The sequence below is a fragment of the Limulus polyphemus genome, unplaced genomic scaffold (genome assembly GCF_000517525.1).
Source record: "Limulus polyphemus unplaced genomic scaffold, Limulus_polyphemus-2.1.2 Scaffold4568, whole genome shotgun sequence".
Lineage (NCBI taxonomy): Eukaryota > Metazoa > Arthropoda > Merostomata > Xiphosura > Limulidae > Limulus > Limulus polyphemus.
Genome location: NW_013670178.1, coordinates 34,063 through 42,282, shown reverse-complemented (window position 1 = coordinate 42,282; position 8,220 = coordinate 34,063). Strand labels below are relative to the sequence as shown.

The 8,220-nt window shown below is 35.9% G+C and overlaps 1 long non-coding RNA gene across 1 annotated transcript in view; it reads right to left on the bottom strand.

Annotated features, from left to right (window-relative positions):
• Nucleotides 1-8,220, bottom strand: part of LOC111088845 — a 33,368-nt gene that overhangs the window by 13,582 nt on the left and 11,566 nt on the right. The window contains exon 2 of the long non-coding RNA XR_002613236.1: nt 4,897-5,003. This is a non-coding gene — a long non-coding RNA (uncharacterized LOC111088845). The remainder of the gene's footprint in view (nt 1-4,896; nt 5,004-8,220) is intronic.

Genomic DNA, 8,220 nt, shown 5'->3' with positions numbered 1-8,220 from the left:
CTGTGACAGGTAGCTATAGTAGAAGTGCCACATAACTCCGTGGTTACTATATGGATGAGTCGCTGAGTTTAAACCTGTGACAGGTAGCTATAGTACAAGTGCCACATAACTCCGTGGTTACTATATGGATGAGTCGCTGAGTTTAAACCTGTGACAGGTAGCTATAGTACAAGTGCTGTATTCATGGTCAAATAAAAATATAGCTTAAAAACGAAGTGTAAGTCATTATTTTAAGTATATGATTTTTTTAAACGATTCTTCTTCTTGTGACCAAGCAACTGGTTGGTCTTCCACTAGTCGTATTTGTCTCCTGATCAGTTGGTCTTCCACTAGTCGTATTTGTCTACTGACCAGTTGGTCTTCCACTAGTAGTATTTGTCTCCTGACCAGTTGAATTCCACTAACCTACCCTTGTGGAAGTACTGTCTCCTGACCAGTTGGTTTTCCACTAACCCGCCCTTGTGGAAGTACTGTCTCCTGACCAGTTGGTTTTCCACTAACCCGCCCTTGTGGAAGTACTGTCTCCTGACCAGTTGGTTTTCCTCCAAACCGGCCTATTAAAAGTACTGTCTCCTGAATGGTTGGTTTACCACCAAGCCGTCTTATTAAAAGTACTGTCTCCTGAACGATTGGTCTTCCACCAAGCCGTCCTATTAAAAGCACTGTCTTCTGAACTGTTGGTCTTCCACCAAGCCGTCCTATTAAAAGTCCTGTCTCCTGAACAGTTGGTCTTCCACAACCGCTCATTGTGGAAATATTGTCTTAATTTCTGTTCAGTCCACATGACAGTAATGCTTTTGCTATTTTGTATTGTGGCCCTATTAATGTGAATTGGTAATTCAATAATTTGAAATTAAATATTAAAACAATACAATATTTGCCTGAAACTGAATCCATTGAGGTGATGAAGACCTCCGCTAGCGGAAGGAATCAATATTTGGGAGGATGAAATTCGTTGAACCTTCCCAGATGAATGTCGATCTTCCACCCAACGTTTCTAAGGTTATCGTATTTGAAGTATTGTATTACCCCTGATTATGATTAACACCAGCTTTGGCAGTCTGTTCAGCAGAATTCAGAAATTTCGGAGATATTGAAACAAAAATATTAACAATCAAATCAAAATTAAGAAAAAAACGGTTAAAATAAAAATTACTAACCAGGACCCATCCATTGTGGCTAAACGGTAAGCTTAAAGGCTTATAGCACTAAGATCCAGGGTACGAGCCCTGTGGTTGGCATAGTAAAGATCGCGCACAGTGCAGCTTTACGCTTAACAGAATTTTTAGCCAAATTTTAACACCGTCAGTTTTTATTCAAAATGCCAAGACGATCAGAACTGAACAAACATAAAGTCAGTAGTTTCAGTTTTCCTTGATAGTGTGAAACTAAACAACTCGTTAAGGAGTTTTTAAAGTTTTGTAGGATCTTAAAATTTAGTTTTGTTGATATCATTAACTTCCGTGTGTTTATCTAAGCCTAATCTAATTTGATCAACTTACATCGGAATCTTTCAGACTTTATTGTTATCCCCTCAGGATCTAAAACACATCTTTCACTTCATCCCGTCTCTCCTAAACCCTGTCAGAACGAGGTATCATCCCTTCTCTCCTAAACTCTGTCAGAACGACGTGATGTTGGAGCTAGCTACAACTTACTCTCAACAATATAAACGAATAAAGATCAATCGGTGGTTATCCAGTTTGATAAAAATGTCAAATAGCATTGTTACGAAGTCATTGTGGGGTATTGTTTCGTTTTGAAATATAATACTTTACGTATAGGAATCGGGCGTGACCCAGTGACTAACGTTGTGCTCTGTGAACAGAAGGGTTTATCGCTCGCAGCCCGTTGCCGTAAAATCACGTTCTGCGCTTAGGGACCATGTGTACCGTATAAGAGTAACGGTCAAATTCTTCTACTCGGTCAGACAAGAGTAGCCAATGACTTATCCGGTGGTCTTATTGACTAAATGTATTCCGGCTAGTCCATCAGCTCAAATTAGGGACGGCTAACGCAGATAGTCCCTATGTAGCCTTGAGCGATAATTCTGAAACTAACAAAGAAAACGAACTTCAAAATCACTAAATAATTCACAATGATTAACTTTACACAATTAAATCTCTACATGTTTCAACGGTTTCTAATCGTTTTCGGAAGTGTGATTTCTATTACAAATGACGAGGACGGGAAACCGTTGAAACATATAGTGTTTTCAGTGAGGACTGTGGATCGCTTTCAGTAAAAATGTTCTACATTATGTAAATTCAAACGTTGTCCGTGTTATTTATTCATGTTAAAACTTTTACACAAGTGCCAAAGTACAAGATAAGAAAATATTACCTATATTTTGAGTTTTTGACATCATGCGAAATATATTTTATAGTTAAGCACGATGATCCAACCAAAACTCAGATAAATAAAGTCAGAGACTACATTAAAAATAGGGTAATCTTGACAAGTATTGCGTTGAGACTCGACTAACGGGAACCAATCGCGGTTCCGCCGGCGGTGCCACAGTAACGATTGGTTCTCCAATATAGAGGCTTGATACTCTTACGGATATAACACCAGTATGAGGCGACACGATGGCTGAAATAAAAAGCTGTTTTATTATTATCGGGAGAGTAAAGGTCGTTTTTTTCAAACTTTATTGCCAAAATGATGACATTCAGTCACAATAGAAGATGTCAGCACGTGACTTTACTCGGTGCATTTTATTTTCATAGGGGAGAAATCCTATAATGTTTGCATTTTATACCCTTTATATTCACTATTTCTATAATTATTTCCAATACCGTAAGTACTTCTGCTCATTATGTCAGGAAAAATATCTTGTCAAGACTGTTGGTAAAGTAAGCAGAAGGGAACAGCAAATAATTGAAAAATCACATCAGACAGAAATGCCATCAGGTTTGTTGGTCTTAGCTCAAAGCTAAATAATGGACTATGTGAAGAATGTCTGAAGCGGGAATGGAACCCACACTTTTAGCGATTTAAGACTTGAAGCTTAACGCTAAACAACGGGGGAAGTAGTGTTTCAACGAATTTCACACATCGAAAAGGAGAAAAAAACAACAAAAAACACGAAGTACCTTCAACGCGTAATCGAATTTTATATCTTTTATTTTAAAATTTAAATATGTGTATATAGATGTTTAGATAAAAAAACACTTCTTGTCTGAGAATAGGCTATATGGAAACTTTGAAGAGTTTATGTGAAACTAATATTGTTTACTGGTAGAAAGTCCAACTCTCCAGATAATAATAAAACACCTTTTTATTTCAGCCATCATGTCTCCCCTTTAATAGGCTATATGGAAACTTTGAAGAGTTTTATGTGAAACTAATATTGTTTACTGGTAGAAAGTCCAAAGTTTTCGAAAGTATATTAAGAATGTTAGATAACAATATTTGTGTAAAACAGTAGAGATCTTGCCAATAAGTACAAGTGTGAATGTTAACTCCAGAAAAGTAAGATGTACTTAGTACAAGTGTGGATGTTAACTCCAGAAATGTAAGATGTACTTAGTACAAGTGTGAATGTTAACTCCAGAAATGTACGATGTACTTGGTACAAGTGTGAATGTTAACTCCAGAAATGTACGATGTACTTAGTACAAGTGTGGATGTTAACTCCAGAAAAGGATGTACTTAGTACAAGTGTGAATGTTAACTCCAGAAATGTAAGATGTACTTAGTACAAGTGTGAATGATAACTCCAGAAAAGTAAGATGTACTTAGTGCAAGTGTGAATGTGAACTCCAGAAATGTACGATGTACTTAGCACAAAATGACCTCAATTTATGTGTACCTCCTGAAGAAGAAACAAAAAATATACACTGCTTAAAAGTAAGAAAGATAATCAAACTAAAAAAGTAAAGTTGGCGCCAGACTTCGAACAGTTGGATGGGGAATCTGAAAGAGAGTGTTCTTTAACAATGACTATAAATTGGAATTGTTTGAAAATAATCGACAATAGTTTGTTCGATAGCAGATAGAGGGAGCAATATTGTTCTCAACATACAAACGATGCTGGAGATGATGTACTCAAAATGGATGGCAGCTTGACTGCTGGTATGTACACAGATATTTCACAGTAACACGTCCTTTTCAGTATAAAAATAATGTATACTGGTGTATTTAAAGCAAACTAATTCATTGTACAACTTATTCGCTTTTTTGTATTTTCTATACTTATGTATTGTACCAATACGTTAACTATTCAGTTGCAATTACTCATTGTTTATGAATCCTGTTTGTGTATCAGCTGTGCATTTTCAAAATTATTTAAATAAATTTCTCTACTTACTATAGCGTTAATTTCAGTAGGAATGAAACAAGGTAAAGTTGAAAATAACACATGATAAATCAAATTAGATATCAATTACGTGATTCATATTTATTCACGTACCTAAATATTTATAGATTCTTTTAATTATCCATATACATATATTTATTTGATAGATTTTTTTCACCATCTTTCACATTAGTATGACACACTTCTTGTCCAGAACATTGCAAATTCTTACGTCACTTCCGGTGTATCTTTCATCAGAAATTTTAAACGTGAGCATAGAAAAAGCTTTAAACTGTTAAATATATTGATTGTATAAGTTAATATTATAATGCATTTTAAGGATTACAATTTTTAAGTCTATCAAAGGGCCATGATTTATGTCTTTCAAAATAATAAGCTTCGGGTTTGTCAAAAGGTTTAAGTCTGTCAAAAGACCAAGATTTAAGTTTGTCAAAGGCCAAGATTTTAGGTCGGTCAAAGGGTTATGATTTAGTTCTGCCAAAGGGCCAAGGCTTAGGCCTGTCAAAGGGTCAAGATTTAGGTCTCTCAAAGAATCACAGTTTAAACCATCTATCATTACTCATGTTTGGACTTACGTATTTGTTGTTTAGGTGCTTGGTTTTTATCCACTTAGTTTCTTTGTTTTGACTTGTATCTTGAAGCTGACTGACTCTCCCTTGTGACTCTTATACATCAGACCGACCTGTGATTAAAATGTTCACAAGACAACGAATTAGGAAAATAGAATTGATCCGTAAAATAAACTGAATTATTTTTAGGTTCATTTTGTTATTATTAAGCACAAAGCTACAGAATGGGCTAGCTGTGCTCTGCCCACCATGGGTATCGAAACCTCATTTTTAGCGTCATAAGCTTGGGCTATTTCTTAGAAATACAATGAAAATATATTTATATTCCATTTCATATTTTTATTAACCCCCACTAAACTGGATAGCTTTTTTCAAATACGTTTAATTATGTTTAGGTGGAACAGCAGTAAATTTACGGACCTACAATGCTAAAGTCTGAGGTTCGATTCCCCGCGGTAGACACAGCGCAATGTGGCTTTGCTCTATTACAAACAAGCGAGATGTCATCGGGGGGGGGGTAGTAACAGAGATTTTATGATTTAACTGATTGCCAAAGTCTAACTCATTTTATCCCTTCAGAGACAAAATGACGTGTACAACGAGATGTATACAGTTGATTAAAGTTACGAAAAATATTCTGTTGTGTTCCGTAAAGCAGAAAACAAAACCAAAACCTGCATGATTAAGTTTTGAAATGTTTTCTTGAAGTTAGATGAAAAACAGTTTCTCTCAGATCACTATTAGGTCTGTATCTTGGCGTATCTATCCACGCGCAGCCTTGTATGTCGGACCTCGTGTTACGAAATGAAATGATGCACGTGAATCGTCCATTCAGCCGTGAAATCGACCCCTGAAGAGAGCACATTTGTCGAATGTGTTGTTGATGTAATCTACCGTGATGTTGGTACACCGAGTTCCAGCCTACCGTGGTATTGTTAGGCTTAATGAAGGCTGGAGACCCCTAGGTTGAAAGATTATGGTAACGATAGCAACTGTGAGTCCGCTGCGGCTGTAGCTTGAATACAATATGTAAATAATAGTATTTTGTTTGACGATAAAAACCACGTGCTATATATATATATACAACAGATTTGCTCTTGATATAATGTAGTGTCTTTTCACAATTCTTTTGTGTGTATGTGTGTTGTGTTTAACAGCATCAAATCAATTTGTTTTTCTAGCTTATTGACTATCATTCGATTTTAAATTTCTATTAATATTGTACTAAATAGAAAAAAAAAAAAATTGACTCAGTCCCGTTAACCATCTTTATCTTTAGAACAAGGCCACATTATGCTATCTGCTGTGTCCACCGTGTGGAATTGAACTCCGGATTTTAGCATTGTAAGTCCTTAGACTTACCGCTGTCCCAACCGTGAACACCTACAAGAGTTTCATGCTCTGAGATATGACTCTTTTTTTTTTTTCAAAAATTTTTCACAAAACTTGGTCATAGTTTCTAAACTAAAAACAAACTGTTAACTGTGTATCAACGAAATAGAACGTGAAACTTTGGGTGTGACAGATGGCACGTGCAGTCGCATAATCTGCTTAACACACGAGCGTCCTCTTAATATGCAATACTTCACAAGCACGCGCCACGCGACGTAGAAAAATTGCAGCTTTTGGCGGGTCAATTTGCCACCAGTGAGTCTATTATGTAAACTGAATGAGAACACGAGTTGATGAAGTCCCGCGCTACAAAACACGGCTATACTCTTGTGTGCCCTGCTTCGTCCCTATCTCGTTAGTTCAATCGCCGAGACACGCTCGTGGCCGCAGAAAATGGTATAGACCGTTCGATTACTTTAACGAAAACGTATACAGTCATTCCTGTTGCACATACCCTGTCGTATGTTCCTAGAAAACATGACTGACCGAATTATTCTCGAACAAGCAATGCGATTTATAAGAATTGGAAATATTTTAACTTTAAACACTGATCACGCAGTTATTTTCTGTTCTCTAATTAACGATGTATTGTAAACACAATGATAGAGGGCAGTGTATAAAACCTCTCTGGGTGTTGCACAGAAGATTACATTCAGAGCTGTAGAGCCCCGTTTCAATACGTGCAATACCACAACATTTTCCTCGCATTTCAAGCTATGGTACGTTATAAGAGTGGCAGTCAATCCCTTAGCGGGTGGTAGGGGGTGCTTGCTGATGACTGGCTGTCTGCTCGCTTGTCAGTAGTTCAAAATTAAGAACGGTGTAAGACAGTTAAAGTAGCTTTGCCATAAATACAAAATAGTAAGACAGTTACTGTAACTTTGCCATAAATACAATTGATAATTCCATTTCATATCTTGATCTTAGCTATAAGAAAATAGCAACGTTAAGTTAATGTTGTAATAAAGGTTTTGTATTCAGAGGATGAACTGGGATAATAATTTCTGATTGCGATGACAGTTTGAAGGTGTATTACGACCGCTAAACAATACAGAAAATAAATTGGAATCATAATTTCTAATTGCGTTTACAATACAGTGTAAGAGTGGATTACTATTATTGAAGGTGTATTACGACCGCTAAACAATACAGAAAATAAATTGGAATCATAATTTCTAATTGCGTTTACAATACAGTGTAAGAGTGGATTACTATTATTGAAGGTGTATTACGACCGCTAAACAATACAGAAAATAAATTGGAATCATAATTTCTAATTGCGTTTACAATACAGTGTAAGAGTGGATTACTATTATTGTAATATAAGCAGTTGTTGTTCGTTCACAGTAATAAGGATTCTTATAATATTATTATGATTATTATAATATTATTACTATGTGTTGATAACATTTAAACTAACTAGCCAATAGAGTAACAGTTTCTTGATAACAAACTATATTATTGTCGGTGTAGTACTGTGTGGATATCATTTAAACTAACAAGTCAACAGAGTAACAGGTACCTGAGGATGACATAATCTTGTCGAAACGCCGTACATTCATAATACAGTTTTTTCATTACTCAGTCACGCCACCTCAATACGTTTATAGAATAACAGTTGCTTGATCACAAACTATATTACTGTCGACGTAGTACTGTGTTAATAATATTTAAGCTGACAACAGAAGCAACAGCATAACGATAGCTCTGCAACAAACTACAGTTCTGTCCGACGTATAGTACTATGTTGATAACATTTAAACTAACTAGCCAATAGAGTAACAGTTTCTTGATAACAAACTATATTATTGTCGGTGTAGTACTGTGTGGATATCATTTAAACTAACAAGTCAACAGAGTAACAGGTACCTGAGGATGACATAATCTTGTCGAAACGCCGTACATTCATAATACAGTTTTTTCATTACTCAGTCACGC